General features: G+C 37.3%; 1 protein-coding gene across 2 annotated transcripts in view; it reads left to right on the top strand.

Moving 5' to 3' along the window:
- STXBP5L (syntaxin binding protein 5 like) overlaps positions 1 to 18,355 on the top strand; it is a 186,027-nt gene that overhangs the window by 146,377 nt on the left and 21,295 nt on the right. The window lies entirely within an intron of this gene.

Below are 18,355 nucleotides of genomic sequence, written 5' to 3'. Positions count from 1 at the left end.
CTGACTTTTTTTTTTTTCAGTAGGGAGTCCTTATAATTTTATATATACATATTATGCATATATGCATGCAGAGAAATTATTTGAAAAACAGCAGTATGGAGGTGGTAAATTTTAACCACTAGACCTCACCGGTGCCTGAATTATGTAATTTACAATGACAAGTAAAAATATTTGCTTATCAACCTAGCATTGAAATCTTGGCCATTTAAAGATTTATAAATGTTTCCCATTTTACCTATAGTCCTTCAGAAGGAGGAGTTCATCTCATTCCTAGAGACTTTTTCTGCAAGTGCCTAGTCTGCATTGATCTTTTTAATGTGAGTTCACCGTCTTAAAAATTGTTGCTTAGAGCTGTTTTCTGGTAGCTGACTTTTAAATGTGATAAAATACAAGGAGGCGTAACTATATGTTCATTTTGCTTGTGGTATGAATATCACACTTTTTTTCCTTGTAGTTTGGTAAGTATTGATAGATAATTTTCCTTTTTTTTTTTTCACTTAGTTTGGTTTACAAAAAGCTGAAAATAATGAAAGTGTTTCCCTGAAACAGCGAGAACTAAAACAAAACAGCTGTTTTGAAATACGTATTTCCATGGACTGTTTGCAACCCAAGTTCTGTAGGCATGGCAATATTAAAGTGAAATAGGATATAATAATATTGTTATAATACTAGGAGCTCAAACTCTTGAGCTGGGCCTCAGATATGATATGGGCTTTAAAATGTAATATTTGTTAAATCAGTATATTTTATTTATTGTATGTCTCTTTACTGTGACTGATACTATTTTTAAAAAAATATGCAATTAAAAGAATTTTGCTTTAGCATGCCTGCTCTAAAACTGGGCAAAATCCATACTAATAATCTGGTGTAACTGACCTCAAAATTGTGACCTCCAGGAACTATCTTGGATCTTATCAGCACAGCTTCCCAGCTGCATCAGCCTTTGCAGTGGCCAGCATTTCTTTCTCATAGAATACCACTGATCAGTCTTCATAGTTACAGGACTGTGAGCAGCATCCTTCTGCTTCCAGTCTTGACTTTGATCTAGAGGAAGTTCATGGCACACAGGCTCCATAACTGTAGCATGCTGTACTCTGCAGAGTCCCTTGATACCTGTGTTTATAAATCTGGTGACCACGTACCTCAGCTGAAGATAGGCCAAGACTTTAGCCTCAGAAAGTTAGCAGAAATAGAACACTCGGCTGCTAAGCCAAGTGATTCAAGTTGCTGCCCAATGAAGTTCCCACTGGGTATGGCTACATCACCAGATGATGAGGTTGCAAAGACAAAAGGAAGAGTTTGATCTGTTGAATATGTTTGATATGTTTGATAGTTGCCAAACCACATCATCACTTCTGCAATTAGAAGTGAAGCTACTGACCCTGAGCATTCATGATGCATGCACAAAGTGCAAACAGCTGGAGAATGCCTCTGTGACAAACACTGCACACATGGCACATTGGTGACCAACTTCACCCTCAGTCCTGGCAGAAGGGGAATAACTTGAGGAGCAACATCAATGTGCTCACGTCCATACTTTAAGATTCCAAGACAATCCTTCTTGGACAATTCCAAGAATCCCTCTAGCACCCTGTTGCCAATGGAGATTCAGTCTTACATCTGAGAGATTATTAGCTTTAGTCAGACTTCAGTTCCATCGAGGCCCAGAAGAATAATGCTGATAAGGGCTTCTTGGAAAACTTGATAAATCTCTTGCCTTCTCATCCTGTGCTCTGATTCTGAATATTGCTTAGCCTGCCTGAACCATCTTGGTTTCCCTGAAAAATATATTTTGCCTGGAACATCCTTCTGCTTGTCAATGTTTCAACTTCTGACTAAGCTTCTGTGGAGCCAGCCTAGGTTAATTCAGCTTTGTTGTTTCTCTTCTCTGCTGCCTCAAATCAAAATTAGGCATTTGTGGTCTATTATTGATATGAGTGTCGGAGCATTGAGGAGGAGACTTAGTGTTGAAGAATATTTAATTAGCATGCAGAGCTGGTTTGTACTCCAGTGTAAATACAACTTCTTGCATTAAACAAAAAACTGTCTTTTCAGCTGCTCCTCCAGTCCTATCTACTAAAGCATGGCTTTGCAGACAATGTAATTGAAAAATCAGATTCCTGTTCAGACCAGAACATGAAGTTAAACCATTTAATGAAAAATTTGTTGAAATTCACAGTGCCACACTGAGAGTAGCAGCAAGTGAAGAAATACCAACCTTGCATTTTAAGAATGGTAGGCAGAGGAAGGACATAATGTTCCTGAACCTTAACCTTAATCTTCCTTATTTTAATTAAATTACTATTTAAATACTGTAATAATGTATTTCCAGTGCTGTACAGGAAGACAAAAAGTTAAAACCATCTGAAAGATTCTGCTTATTTGTGAATATCTGAGTGATGGCAATTTCCACTTCAAACAAAATACATTCCATATATAGCAATGTACATATGGAATAACACTGTGAAACAAAAAAATATAAAAATAACAAACCACAACACTTAGCTATATAATGCATGTTTCATGACAACAATGATGCAGCATGCCATGACATATAATAATATTTGATTGGCTTAAAAAATCTCAGATTATATAAAGAACAGCTGAATATTTTACTTTACTCATGCATGCCATGTTCTTTCAATGGAGAAAGTCAAACTGCATTTTGATTGTTGTTTGTTATTTGGAGGTCAGAAGTTAGGACTTTGTACTGTATTCACTCTACGTGTAAGAGATCTGTAGATCTAAAACAAAATCAAAACCTCTGAGGCCTTGTAAGAACTGATAATGTAATTTGCACTACATTCAATGCTAGAGTTAATTACTGTGTAGTATTACAGAACAGTACCTATTTCAGTAAAGTTTACCATTATTTTTATTAAGTCTAGGAAAAATTATTCTGGGCCTCTTAGGAATATATCTAATATACATAATTACATAATATATATGTCCCTTGCTGCTTTAGCCATTTATATGCAGCTTCATATTGAAGCATTTAGTTGGGAATATACTGAATACAAGAACATGTGTCTTATAGAGTCACTTAACTTAGCTGTGCAAGATGTTATGGACAATTTAGACTTCTTTTAAAGACCAGAAGGAAGGCTTTTCATCATTCTGTGTATAGGAGAGTGACTTCTGAAATGTAGGTTCTAAAATGAAAGTGCGTTTGTGTTTTTTTGTAAGAAATCACATTGCTACTTGGGGCTCACATCCAAAATACTTTTCAGACTACAGAGCTTAGTGAAGTCTGTGTAGAGATTTCCACAATTGAGTCCCATGAGCTTTGACACAGGTCTCTAATGGTAAGATTATGAGTTTTTATACAAGCTGTGATTGCCAAGTGCTGCTATCCTGACTCATTCCCCTGGTTAAATCTGCTGGGATTAGGTCCATGCCATGCCAGCTTCCCACATGAAATTTTTTAAATTGCTTTGTTTCAAAAGAAATGTAAGTTTCAAACAGTCACTCATTTTAAACTTACATCCTTATGGAAAACAAGTAAGAAAGGAAAGATTTAAAAACAAATGGTGTGTAAAACATAGAATGAAATGTATTTATTTTAAAATAAATGCTGCCAGCGTAACTGTTTCTACTTTTTTGTATTAAATTCAAAAGGACTTTTACTAGTCAGAAGTAAATGTTAAAGAATCAATTGTTAAAGGGAGGTTAGCTCCTGCACTCTCTATACAACAGGCATTTTATCACTTCTTCCAAGATGTGAGGGGGTATCTGATCAGGTGAATTCATGCTTGCTTAAGATCTTTAGAAGGGATTTGTACAGGTGACTTGGCAAAGAACAGGGAGAGCAGTGTGAGCTGGCAGAGAGCAGGAGATGGAGACTCAGTGGGAGCACCTGGGGCATGGGGGGCTCAGGGGGACTTGAGCTCATCTACAGGAGCTGAGAAAAGGAGCAGGGCAGCTCTGGGGAGGATGACCAAGGCCAAAGAGAGTCTGGTGATGGCCAGGCAGGTGCAGGGACAGGGAAGGATGTTGATTCATGAATCTCAGCCTGGATCAGTAGGGTCAGGCACAAGCATGGCAGCAATGCAGCAGGAGCTCAGGGCAGAGTGAGAGCTGGGTTCAGTTTTAAAGTAGCTCCCATAGGAAAGTGCTGTCTGGGGCACCCTGCCTAAGGCCACCAAAGGAGGAGGGCTGTCTCTGCATTGGCTCTGAACCCCAATAGCCAAATATACAGGGCATTACTGTATACCTTGTCAGTATACCTTGTCAAACTGCGTTTCTAAATATTAGGCTCTTAAATCCATTGTTTTATCAGAAGGAGGCTTAGGCTGATATTCCAAAGTCTTACACAGGCTGTCTCGGAGGAAAAGAGCCATATGAAGTCAACTTCATTTTGAATAATACTAAGTTCTCCAACTACAATCCTGACATAACACCTGAGGAAAACACACCACTGAATGTCATAGCTGTGAGCACACACTTGTTTGTTGGTTGTACCTTGTTGTTTTCATTGAAAGACTAACAGGAACCTCATGGTCCTTAGGACATTGGTTGTGAGACCTAGGTGCTCTGTTTAGCTAGCTACCAGGCCATAGCTATTACTTCTGTCAGTGCCTCTTTTTCACCCCACAGTTGGTTAACTTGATTGTTTACACATTAAGATCTTTAGGGCAGAGGCAGATTAACCTTGTTCTATGTCATCATAATTCCTGCTGGCTGCCTCCAGCATGAATGCAAAGAAATAATGGTAGCAAACAACCCTGCTAGCCTCTTAAATATTTATACTCTGCTTCATTCTTAAATTAATCTGGTTTTCAAAAGCTTTTTCTCAGCAAGGCGGGTTTGTATGCACAATCTTATATAATAAATGTAGAGGTAGTAAAATATGTGAGTTAGGTACTAAAAATAGTGATATCCACATTCTAATCAGTTTATTAGGAAAATGTTAGTTTTACCTCTCCTTAAAAAAAAAAATGCACAGCCTTCATCACAGTAAAGCACTAAAGCAACCAGCTTTTGCTGTTGTTTTCTACACTCAAAGATGCGATCTGCTGACCATGTTGTGTCCTAATGTCCTACACCAAAAATTTCTAAATTTGGTGATGGAGATGGTGGTAGAAGTAACTCCTGTCTTCCTTAATTGCACTTCCTTCACTTCTTCATGCTATGTGTCTCCTTTGTCTTCTTGGTCCCTACTTGCCATGTCCCCTACTCTATCCCTGTACCTATAAACATCATAGCTATTCATACCATACATATTCATACCTATTTATCATCTGTATATTGTTTTCCCGTCCTCAGTTTCTTCATCTCCCTGAGCCTGCATTGGTTAGATTGCAGCCTTCCGTGTGATATGCCTTTTTTTTTTTTTAATGCAGCTGTGGCAGCTCTCAAATCAGGACTCTAATTTAGAGTCCTTCAGAGGAATCAGTGCATACTTGGCACATGTCCTGCATGGGCCTGCACACAAATAGTTGGGAGCTGTTCCTGCAGCTTTGCTGTTCAGACATATATACCGCGATTTGGGAACAGCTATGTTGGGTGACACAAGACATGTAATTCCTGTTATACAGAAGCACCTGTAACATAGAAATAGAAGAGCTTGAATGATGATTTTGCAAAGCTCAAGGCCTCCACGATGACAGCACTAATGAAGCTCCTTAGTATTAAATGCAGCTAGGTTTTATTGCTCTGAAATATCCTAATCTAGATCCTAGAGAAGTGTCCTACAGTCTTCCTTAAGAATTGGTAATCCTTTTTTGAAGGGCTGGTTGAGTCAGATGTTGTCCTGTCCTTTAAAGGGGATTATATCACAAGTGATGCTTCTTTCTCCAGGGCAAAGCACTTATTTTCTAGATCAGCATTCACAGTCTGAAAGAGTGTGAGAGCTGCTTAGATAAACAGAATGTTTTAAAAGACCATTGTGAAAATCAAACTGCTCTTTGTATGAATGCCTAAAATGGATGTAGGAGCTTAACACTTGGTATATAAATCAGAGAAATTTCATGTAGCATGGCTAGTGGTGTATATTTTGATGCTGAGTTGATCTGAAGAGAGCTCTTTGCCTTGTCCCAAAGCATCCAGTAACCTGAAAATAGGTTACTGGGAGGGCTATTCTGGTTCTAGAGATACCAAAATGTTAGGAGCTGAAGGGCTACCCTACTCTTTCCTGAAGAAAGAAAAAGATGTATCATGGGTACAGGCTGACACTTAATTGTGCCACATTGCAGGCTTTGTAGTTCATGACATTTTGCAAAAGAATGCAGAATGCAAAAGAATTTCTCTATAGGGGTTCTGTGACTTGAAATGGTAAATGGCTGTTTGGGGCATCCTTCTGACCTAAAACTTTATTAAATAGGAATAACAAAGGGCTTGTTCCTTATGCTCATATGTCCCAGTGTTCCTGTCATTCACACACTTACCATGTAAAAGTTTCTTCAGAAGTATAGTAGCTGACTATTTGTCATTGTTCATTTCTAGTAATGGACATTATGGGTAAAGGGTAGAAGCCAGAAAACAATGTGGAAAAATATTAAATGAATGCAAAATGAAAGAAATATACTGGAAATTAAGTCTTCTGAATAGTTAATAAAAGATTTCTTAGGGAATGAATTTTAATAATTTTATGCCATTTTGGCTGCTACAAGACATGCTTCATTTCAGTTCTCTGGTGTTCATTTTTTAAAAATATGCTCGCATGGTTTTTCATATAAGGAAATGAAAACATTTTTGAACAGAAGCAAAATCATAGTTGTATTGTATAACTGGAAAAGAATAGATAATCAAATCTTAAGTAGCTTGAGTGCAATATTTTGATGTCTTGATAACACCACATAATAACCTGAAACTCCAGAATTTTGTTTCTGGGCAATGTCTTCCTTTCCATAATATTACAATGGTGTGTTCTGTCTCCGCTACCTGTACAATATGCCTTCTCTTTTTCAAATGGTATCTTGAGGTCTGATGTCATCAAAACTCATAATTTCATTGCACACTCTTATTAAACTGGTTTCCAGGTGCTTAAATATTTGTGATGCGCTGCATAACCAGCATTTGCAATATTTGCCTTAATCTTACTTGTGTTTGGTTTTTTTTTAAATCATTCCTGTCATCACAAGGTAAGATACTGCAACACACAGCCAAAAGCTGTGTAAAGTACCATTCACTTCTTGAAAGCTGGAATAATGTGTTTTCCAGTGCTGCTTTGCTCCGTTACATTTATCTTCCTGAACGGTGTACATGAAAAAATTTGAACCATAATTCTGCATTTATATGCTGATTTTTTTTAAAAAGTGCTACAAATTTGCAACATGTTATTAACCAGAAGATGGCATGTTGTTTTCCCTCGCTCCTTTTTCTTTCTCACTTATTAACAACTGCCTTTCTCCTTTTTCTGTTGTTTCAGTTAAAGGATCAAGAAAGTTAAGTCTGCCAACAGATCTTAAGACTGATCTTGGTACGGTAGGCGAAAGCCAGCAGCTTTAACCTTCCTTACATTCATTGGCAAACATTTAACCAACTGATTCATGAGATAACGCAATAACCTTGAAGGCTTCGTCTGGAAAGGCTTTCTAAAAACCACCTATTAACCCATACAGTTCTGTTGGCAGCTCTCAGCATTTTGCTTGTTCAATATTCATTTATGTCACGTAGGCGCATTTTGACAGTCATTACACACAGCGTGTGTAATATTTTATTATGAAAAGGCTCCAGAACTTCTGACATGTTCGAGCCATGATAACTGGTTGTCACTGATACTTATCTCTGCCTATAACACCCAATGCATGTGCTAGTCTGTTTTCTTTATTTAGTGTACAGATTCCATGCCACAGCCGTGATAAGATGGCTAATGTGTATATTTTATGGTGTTGTTGAACGTCTGAGAAGTCAAATCAGAAATTGGTCATTTGTGTGTCAGTCCTCTCCTTGAGACTTACCTCCGCCAACTGTTACGTACAGTTTGCTGTAATCTTTTTCTCAATTCTTTAATATTTCAGTGAAAATGGATAGTAAGTGAGAACAGGAATTTCACCTCAAAACCCTATGAAAATTCAACATCTTGCATACACTTAAAATGTTTGGGGCAATTTCTGCCCTCTTAAATATCCATGTAAAGGGGATTGCTCCTGGCATTTGGTTGGAATGTTGGTTCACAAAAAGATTTTTATATATAATTTCAGTCTCAAGGAGTCCTTTCTAGTTTTGGTCTCATGGGAGGTTTCTCATATAAAATCGCTGAAAAAGCCATGCAGCCACGCCTCATTACTTTGAGTGTCTTTTTAGAGAGAAATTAAAGTTGAATCACATTCTTGCATAATGCAGCTGAATTTAATTTTTGTCACTAGAAATTATGTGCATGTATTAACCAGTGTAGCACTGTTCCCTAAGGCAAAACTCAGAGGAATAAATAAGTCTTCCATATGATAAATGACTGGGCAACTTAGAAAACTGCTAATAAAGTAAGTAAATACTCACTAAGTAAAGAAATGTTGAAAAATCCTTGGGAAATGCCATTCAGATTGTGAAGATTTCAGTGTAGAGAGTCATTTAGTTGAAATAATTTCCTCTGTCATTGCCTTGTTGTTTGAGAAACTAGGAATATAGGAATACACCCAAAAAAAATTTAGAGTGGAAAACTGTAGTACTGATAATACTTTAAAAAGGTAAAAGGAGAGATGTATACAGCTATAGACCTGTAAAATTAATATTTATCACTAAATAAAGGGACACATAATATGAAATAGATTTTGATCTGGAACATAACACAAGAAAAAAATCATATGTTAAAGCTGGATTTATAGGTTTTTAGAAAAAGAAAGAAACAGATCAATGTCACTGGAAGTGGTTAGGGCTTTACTGTTTAGTGCAGGGATTAGTATTAGGATTTGATTCTGTTCGGAATCTTGAGACAAGGCATTTTTTTTCCCTAACCTGTGACTTCAAAAGTTGTCTCATTTTTTTTAATAATACATTGCAACATGCAATGTATAATATGGTTAATCAACTGCAGAGAAGATTTTATAAAGAAGAAAAAAAAAACAAAAAGCAAGCCACAAACAAACAAACGAAGTTCTTTTAGTTCACCTTCGTGACTTTCTTAGAAGGGCAGAAGATTCCTGTTAATTATTCTAGGCATTAAAACTGTGCTGAATTATAGATAGCTTCATTTACAGCAGGCTGGAAAAAACCTGCTTTATCTCAATGTAAGGAGCTAAATTTAAATGAGAGATCCTGGAAAAGGTGCTCAATAATGCCTGCATTTCATTTATTTCTGCTCAGAAATGTCCTGGCAACCCTGGCAGAGCTCTTAAAGATTATTTATCTGCTATTTGGCTCTTGCCTGAGATTGTACCCATAATCTGAATATTCAGGGCATAACAATACTCTCTGGCTCGCACTTCTTCTAAAGATATTCAAGTCACCACGTTCAAATGATAAGATAGTACATCCATCCTGTTGGCTCTGGCTCATAGCTTTTTACATTGCCTACTCTCAGCACTGACTGCAGCTAATTGGGAAATGCATTAGCATTTGGCAGCTCACAGTTCTGCTCCTTTCTTATGATCTGGCTTGTGTAATGTCCTTGCTTTCACTTTGCTTTGAATTGTAGTGGTAGAGGTGAAGTAGAAGTTAAATCTTTTTCAGGTGGAGAGACTGCCAGTACTGAAAACTGCCTGGGGAGTAGTTTGCTGGCATTTAAGGGAATAATGTGTGATCTGATGACTGAAAGTGTTCTAGTTAAGTCTTATCAGGATTTTCATGACAGAAAAGTACTTTGGGACTCCATTTTGATCCTTGAAAGACGGATAAAGTTGACCTCAGCATCTTCTTATTTTGATGCAGCAATTGCTGTCTATCCTTGTTGAAGAACTTGTCACCTGTGGATACTGTATCTCCACAGAGATGTCAGAATATGCCATATGGGGGGATACTTCAAAATTTCTTGATAATTTTTGCTACTGCTAGTCAGAGTAACCCAACAAGTTGCCCAGAGTAGGATATGACATTACTGGTGCACATACAGTAGAGTTTACCTATTGTCTTTGAACCTATTTCCCAAAGTTTTCTGAAAAGATCATCTACATTGCAATCACTTTTGCAGTGCAATGAATTACGGGGATAATTCTAACCTAATTTAATCAAGTGGAGAATCTGGGATATATCCAAATGTATACTAGTGCTTTTATATGGCTCACCATATAAAAGTTCACCAGCTACTTTAAGCATCATATTGCATTTTTCTTCTAGGTAGTTTTTGTTCCCATTTCATTAAAAGTTTTTGAAGTTTCTAGGTGATCACAGGGAGCTAAACAGAAGTCCTAACTAAAGAGAATGATATTCAGTAACTGCTAATTTTAATTTAATTCCTATGAACAGATGGTTTCACTGTAAGAATTTAAGCCATCACCTAGACTTTATTAGCCAAAGAACAGAAGGACATACAAGTAAGGAGCGACATCTTTTGTTTTCTCTTGCTAAGCTGTGGTCTTGGAAAGGTTAATGTAATTTCCTATGCTTTCTACATATACTTATATGCAGTTAATGAACTCTTTACTAGATCAGAGTTAATGTCTCCCATTTTATACAGCAGTGAAAAACTAGACAAAGCACCAAATAAGCTTGTTTTTTTTCAAGGATTTGAGAAATGTCCTCTAATACAGTGGCTGAAAAACTTGAATTCTGAAAGCTGGCTTCATAAAACATAATTGTAGGGGTCAGGCAAAGGAACTTTGGTTATAAGTCTATATTACATTTTATTAATTTTGTATGAGGTTTGTGGAAACTGCTATTTTCTTAAAAATTTATACATCTCATAATGGAATTATAATATGAAAACATCCACCCAGTGCCTTTGTATTTCATTGCAAGGGAAGTGCCACTCCTGGATGACCCCAAGCCTATGAAACAATACCTGAACATTATAAAGAAGACCTCATCTTTATCTTAAGGATGAGCAGTGGAGTTACAGCAGTACTTGCCTTACCCTGTCAAAATATATTACAGCAGGAGTTAGGCAATGGCAAAATTTTGAAGCTTTTACTCTGTTTTTGCTTACTGCTGCATTGAACAAACTGGGATATTTAAAGTGCAGCATTCTGTCCTAGCTTTATGGCTCTGGATCTGTAATTCTGTTTTCAAAATATATGAAATGTTCTTTGGCATTGTAATTGTATGAGTTGCTTTCCTCCTTGATCTGACATGTTCCAAAAAGGCAGTTCAGTCATTCATCTGTAACAGTCCTTTTTTTTTAATTACTTGGCAATATTCATTGAAAATTATATGTATTTTTACACACAGAGGATTTAATGGACTGTCAGTGTGTGTCTCCTTCCAGAAGGGAAGAGTGATCTCTGTTCACTTTTCAGTCTGAAAATGCCAGCTGAATTGAGGAATCATCCAAAATCTGCTTGCAGTTAGAATCATAGGATAATTGAGGTTGGAAAGGACCTCTAAAGATTGTCTGGGCCTTCAGCCCACTCAGAGCAGGTCTACTTGGAGCAGGTAGGTCATGGCAGTGTCCAGTTGAGTCTCAAATGCCTCCAAGAATTGAAGGTCCACAACGTCTCTGGGCAACTTCTTCCAGGTTTTGATCATCCACAAAAAAGAAAAAACATTATTCCTAACACTTAACCAGAATTTCCCATGTTCCAAGTTGCATCTGTTGTGTCTCCCCCAATCACTATGCACCCCTGAGAAATGTCTGGCTCTGTCTTCTCCACATACTCAGATCAGGTAGCTGTAGACAGCAATAAGGTCTCCCCTCAGTTTTCTCTTTGTAAGGCTGAAAAAGCCCTCTGTTCTTAGCCTTTATAAAATTATGTGTACCAACTCCTTTATGAGCTTGGTTTACCCTTGCTGAACTCCTGCCTGCAAGTCAATATCTTACTTGTAGTGGGGAGCCCAAAATCAAGCACAGATGCTCTTGAGCTCTTCAGTCTGACAAGTGCCAAATAGAGGGGAAGGGTTACATCCCTCCAGCTGCTGGCTGTGCTCTCAGGCTTGGTGGTTTGCCTTTTTTGCTGCAAGTTCAATTGCTGTTAAGAGGAAAAACAGTGTGGGTTGGACTGAAGGCTTTCACTTTTATAGATGTGGTTTTAAACATTTGGTCTCTGCAGTTTTGTAATTTCAGATTTGGATTTTGATATTGTGTAGCTACACCCCTACTAGACATAAGTCCCTTTCACCTGCTGAAGGTCAGGTGTATAATAGTACCAGTTTCTTCATTTATTAAAAAGGAGAAAGTTTATGATCACTCACTTTTAAAATAGACCCTATGTTAACATCTATTAGCATTCTGCTAGTCCAAATAAGTGGAATAAAGAACAGTTACAAGAGCTGATAAGCAGAACAGCTGTGTGCTGTGTGATTATATTTCAAACGCAGAAAGGGACTGTGTTCAGACTGTGAACACTTCCAGATTTTAAGACAAACAAAACAGAACATATCTATATGAGAGACTTAATAAGCAAGTAGTTTAAACGAAAGGTAAGTGCTCAAAGTTATCAAAATGATAATGTAACTAAAATTTTTTTAAAGACACAGTTAAATATGGTCACAAAGGAAAGGCAGTAAAATTTGTTAGCTGAAGCAACAAAACAAGCAGTAAAGATGACTTACGAGTTGATAATAACAAAATTATATGCAGCTATTAGGCTCATAATTCACTGTTCCCAAGTTCTCTATTTTCACTTAGAGTTCCTTCCTGAATCTCAAAGGTAAGTGACTTTCCACTCCTTTCAAGCAATGCAAACTCATATGTAGTAGTCTTCTATTCTGAAGTCTCTGTACATCTCTCGGGTTGTAATACTCTCCAACAGCCAAAATATGGGGCTACACATAGACTTAGCAGACCTGCCAGGACACAGAGGTCCTCTATGGCAGCTGACTTGGATTGGGATTCAAGCTTCAGACAGACTGTCACTTGTAGGCAGAGGCTCAGCGTTAAGACAGATGGTTCCATCACCTTGTTGGGACTTAAACCAACATCCAGTCCTAAACAGTCTTAGTAACTGACCTGTGTGTGTAAGCAGAAAAATATTTATAAAGTGTTTTCCATGCTTCGTTTTTTTGATCACCAAGTTATAACAAAAGAAGGATAACTTAGAATTCTAAATCAGAAATTACCAACTATAAAATCTAGTTTGCAACATTAAAGAATGAACAATTGTTATTAGTTTATTTATTACAATAACCTGGTATGAAGTCAATGTATAATGAATGAAGAACAATGTATAATGTTAATAAATTTGTAAAAAATTATTTTTTTTTTTTAGAATTGTTTGATTGCTGCATAAAAAATGGGAATACTTAGTTATATCCAGAATGCCCTCTTTGACCATGTCTATGCCATTTTCAGTTAGGTATTTGCAAACAAATTTTTAAAATGTTAGTATCTCTGAAGTGGTGCTAGCTCAGTGATTTCAGACATTCTTGCTTCTAGGTAAAAGCAGGATTTTTTGAAAAATCAGGGGAAGAATGTCTGGAAGAATATGGTTATAATAGGCTACAAACCCTTTTGTTGTAATTATCTTACATTTCATTCATTTATTTCAGATTGAAAGGTAGAGTTATGTTTAGAATGTCTCCAGACCATGTGCGTCATGCTTTATTTTTGTCATGTTCAAGTTGAAAAAATGTTTCCAGTCAACCTCTATGAAGAACTTTTTTTAATTTTCAAAATCAGATAATCAAGCTTAGAATTTTTTCCATTTTGGAAATGCAGTTGCAATGCTTCTAGTAAGGGGTGTTCAGGTATAGTTGCTGATATTCTAGGTGGTCTTGTGGTTCATCTGCTCTGCTTACATGTTTCAGTGTTGTTTTCTGTGCAGGTCAGGATGTATCATGTTTTATGCTTGTGTTTCAGAACCAAGTCAAGTTTTCTGTCTACATTTTCCTGTTTATTGTACAAAGCATAGCAACATTTATGTTATGTTATTCTATTAAGGCACACTGAATGCTGTGTTCTTTCTGAGGCAGTCAGTCCAGTAGTGTGCTGTAACATGGTCAGGAGAAAATCAGCAGAGGAATCTGAGGAGCAGGGTTAGATCCAAACAAAACTAGATTTATTTTTAGATTTGCAATACCAAGTTTGAGTTTTCAGATATGATAATATAGAGACAATGTAGTGACATAAGGTAATATGTTATTATTGTTCTTCATTTGGCTAATGTTTATTTTGTATTTTGATTTCATCGTTCATAATTGCAGGCAAAAATGCTAGCTTTACAATGGGCTCTGTCCGTGATGGCACACATAAGATTTTTAACCACTTCCCAGTAGTTTATTTCTCTGCAAAAGAAATACGCTTGCCCTGATTCCAGAAAAATTATGTCTGGGATCAAGCACGGGATAGGAGTGTGTTGCCTTAGTATGAATACCATTCTATTACACAGGCAGTATATTATAATGACAGTATGTTATATTCATCGTGTGGGCCCAAATGTACTTGAGTTGTGTAAACAAGGCAATTCATTCTTCCTCTTCAAACTGAAGAAGGCCCAGAGGTAAATGTGCACATTTTCTGGCATCTGGACTAACCTCTTCTGCTAGAGTGCACAGCTCCTCTCTTGCCTGGTTGACAGAACTGCACCAAGAGAAAATTGTGATTCTGCCTTTTTAAGGGATTTTCTTTTAAGAATGGTTTGTCAAAAATTTAAGGTGTCAATCTGCATATTCACTAATGAATGATCACACTATTTTTATACAAATTTTGGTTCTTTTTCATGCAAACTCGACATGTTATTGAGCCACATATACAGTTACAAGATCTCTGTTTTTTATTGATTTAAACGTGTATCTTTTTACTGTGTAAAAAAAAAAAAAAAAGGTGAGTCACACCCATAATTATTACCCAAAATCCAACTTATTGATAATACAGAAAAATCCCCCAATGGAAAGAGGGAGAATTTTACTCCCTTTAACAGGAGAGATTATATTCCTTAATATTTGTTGAGGAGATTCTCTGGGAGTAATTTTTCGGGTTCTTTCTGCTCCACATTAAAGCATCTCTCTATGATCCTCCTGCCTGCTCTTTTATTGATTACTTCCTTACAATTTGGGATGTTATAATGCTTCTAATTAGTCATATTTAAGTTCCATTGTTCTCAGCCCTTCTCAGCTCATTAGTAAGAACTGGTTTTCAGCTAGTTTTTCTGTGTGAATTTATCCCTGTGTTAGAACTGAAAAAAAAGATTGGTTTTATTTTTTTGTACCACAACGTAGTTAAGTGTACCATAACTTTCTAGGCAGCAACTGCAAATATATGTTTCTCCTTTCTTACTGACATTTTAAATAAATTTGGTTTTCACAAGGTTTCGGCTTTCCCCTGCGCAAATCACTGGTTCCTTTTGCTTTCTGCAGAGGTCACCAGGTAGTTTAAAACAGTTGTATGACAAGGCAGGTTGTGTAACATATACATGCTACCGTGTGTAAATGAAAATCAGATTAATTTGAGGCTCTCCAGCAGTCTTGCTGCTGTCATGGTGCAATTTCTCCATAGCATTTCTCCTAAGGCACATCTCAGGTAGTTCCATCAAGTCCACTGTGTTTAATGTTACTTCTTCAGTTCCTCTCAGTCTTGTCATCTCACTGGTATTTTGTGTGACACAGTGGCCTTCCACATCCAGCACAGTTCTGTTTCCTTTTTTAGGCAGGTTTTTCTTTTTGCTGGATAATGCACTGAAGCAATTTTAATGCATATGGGTAATTCTGTGAGCTCAGATGAAAGCAAACAACCAGGACCAGCACTAGCACTGTTGGAGCAGCATGTGAAGAACACTAGTGAATTCTTATGTCAGGAACTTCTCTTCTATATGTTTTAATACATCTTAGATACAAAGTGTTACTAGCAGCTTTATTAAATCAGTGGAGTTAAATCAGTATAAAATGGATGTGTTGTAGCATTGGGCAATGTGCTGTGATACTGTGATGGCTTGCATGGTCCTTACAATTTTCAATTAATTAACAGAATAGCTGCAAACTGATCCCTGGCTATTTAGTTCACTGTCCACAGGAGAAAAAAAGGCTGCTGCCCAGGCAGAGTGGGATGGCTGGTACACAGTCTGGAGACCACTTCAAGTATGAGCTCCCCTGACGCAGGATGCCTAAACATTGTGCATTAGTAACTCTGGTCCTTGGTGGAATCTAGGAGCTCTAGAGAGTATAATGGAAATTCCCATGGCAGCCACCATGGGAAGGGATAGGAGGCAGTGGCAAATGCAGTGGTGGAAAACGGTAGAAAAGTGAGCTTTTTGTGGAGCCCTTTCTTCCCAAACAACTATTCTCTGCCTTCTCCAGAAGGAGAGTTAAAAGCTGTTGCCCCATCACACCAACAACACAGAGCAGTCTCCTCACAGCTGCTTAAGTGCCACTGGTAATATCTCTGTTATCAACTTACATTTCTGATATGAGAAATGCCCTAGTAACCACATGACAAAAGCAGTAAGCCAGCAAGGAAAAAATTTTAAATCTTACTCTTCCTTATAAATGGAACAAAGCTAATCAGAATAGGACAGTGTTAATATATATAAAAGTGTGTAGCTGATCTCTAAAATCCCTCTCCACTCATGGTTTTAGCACTTCCTAACGTTTCATCAACTTCAGTACTTGAAGGGATATCCCTGGAGCTTCTAGGATGAGACTTGATTTTTTTCTGCACAGGAACTGGCTTTACTTATTTGGAAATGCATTGTCAAAAAAGCTAAAGGGATTTAGGTGCTCAGATCTTACTGAGCTTAATTTGGGCCTTTGAAGGTAACTAAGACAAGTAAGCAAATAAACAGCAGCATTTCTCCAAAAATAGTGAATATGAGTTTAGATGAATTGTGCCCATTCTGTACAATATTCAGGGAAAGGGACTCACAAATGCTGTTGATGTTTCTATAGAATATGATACTTTTCTACTTTCATGTTCCTCACCGCTTCCTGGTATCTCCCTGGAGGTAATGAGATAGCATGCTGAAACTTCTTCACACAAGCTGAATTTTGAAGAAAGGAGGCAGCTTGGATGAGGATGTGTCAGTTGCTGAGGCTGAGCAGTCAGCCTGTGCCCTTGAACAAAGCCCCTGAGCTCAAAGGACCTTCTGCTGAAATACATGAATAGTTCCAGCATATTTTGGAAAATTCCCTACCTACAAGTTGAATGAATCATCCATGTCAGTTTGATATCTGCTGTTAGCTCAGTTAATGGCCCTGTATTAAGAAACATTATAAGAATTATGGAAGTTTTGTCTCCTACAGAGCCATCTCATTATGCAGTACAGGTTCTAAATCCCTTTATGGACTATAACTCTGAACGATTCTTTCTGATCTTGTTCATAGAGACTGTCACATGGAAAGGACATGACTTATGCATTGGAAGATGACATAGGATAGCACACTGTATGTCGTATTCATCTGAATATAGAAATAGCTTTTAATAGTATACAGTGAAGCTGTATATTAACATTATATTAACATTAATCCTTTCCTTAGATACAATATAAATTAAAGAGAATTAGCCAAATCTGATCGTTATTTACTGAATGTTAAAGACCAATCTAATTCCGAGATATAGATAACCTAACACTTAAAATAAGGCAGAAGCTCCAAGCTTGTCCTTACCTATAGTACTGAGCTTCCGTTGTTTTGAATAGGAATATTCAGTGTGCTTGCAGAAGTCTGAATTTGTTGTGCTTACTACCTGCTGTTTATTTAGATTAGTAAGTATGAATTACCTGCTCACCAAAAATACTCAGTTATACCTGGCTGTGTATCCTTTTGTATGTTGAGGGGAAATTTGTGTTCAGTAATTCTTCTTGTGTTGCCTTACCCAACGTAAGAGGAAGAAAAATTTCACATCAGTATTTTTCGGTCCAGTCCAACCCAACCCACTCTGAACTCTGATCTGAGCCTTGATAAGCAGATTGTTGAGGTTTAAAGACCTGTGGCCCTTAATGAAGAACAGACAAATGCAGGCAGAGTTTCAAGCAGCTGTGTTTTCTTTCTCACCCCATCAGATAGCAGCATGTGCTGTGCTGATTGACCATGGCCTCTAGCAGGGGTCCAAGGATGTAGCTTCGTATCTTTAGATCTGTAACAGAGAAATCAATTCTTCAGCAGGCAGTTCCATAAGCAGTAAAATAAATCTATGTGGTACATAAAGAATAAAATACTTAGCAATATTATGGCTAGAATTATCCCAAATAGTGGCAGTTAGATGCCTGTTTCACGCAGACTTGAGGGAAGATGTTTAGCTCTAAATTCTGTACTTCGGTAGAACACACTTGCAGTTTGTTATGAGAGCAAAAAGGGAAGCAAGTTTTCAAATTTATTTGGTATCTCTTAGGAGATACAACATCAGGGATGGCAGTGTTACCAGCTGTATCTTGATCAATTGCCCATGCACAAAGGT

This window comes from Calypte anna, chromosome 1 (genome assembly GCF_003957555.1).
Source record: "Calypte anna isolate BGI_N300 chromosome 1, bCalAnn1_v1.p, whole genome shotgun sequence".
In the NCBI taxonomy this organism is placed as follows: Eukaryota; Metazoa; Chordata; class Aves; order Apodiformes; family Trochilidae; genus Calypte; species Calypte anna.
The sequence above is the reverse complement of the archived record's forward strand: the minus strand, read 5'-3'. Positions and strand labels throughout refer to the sequence as shown.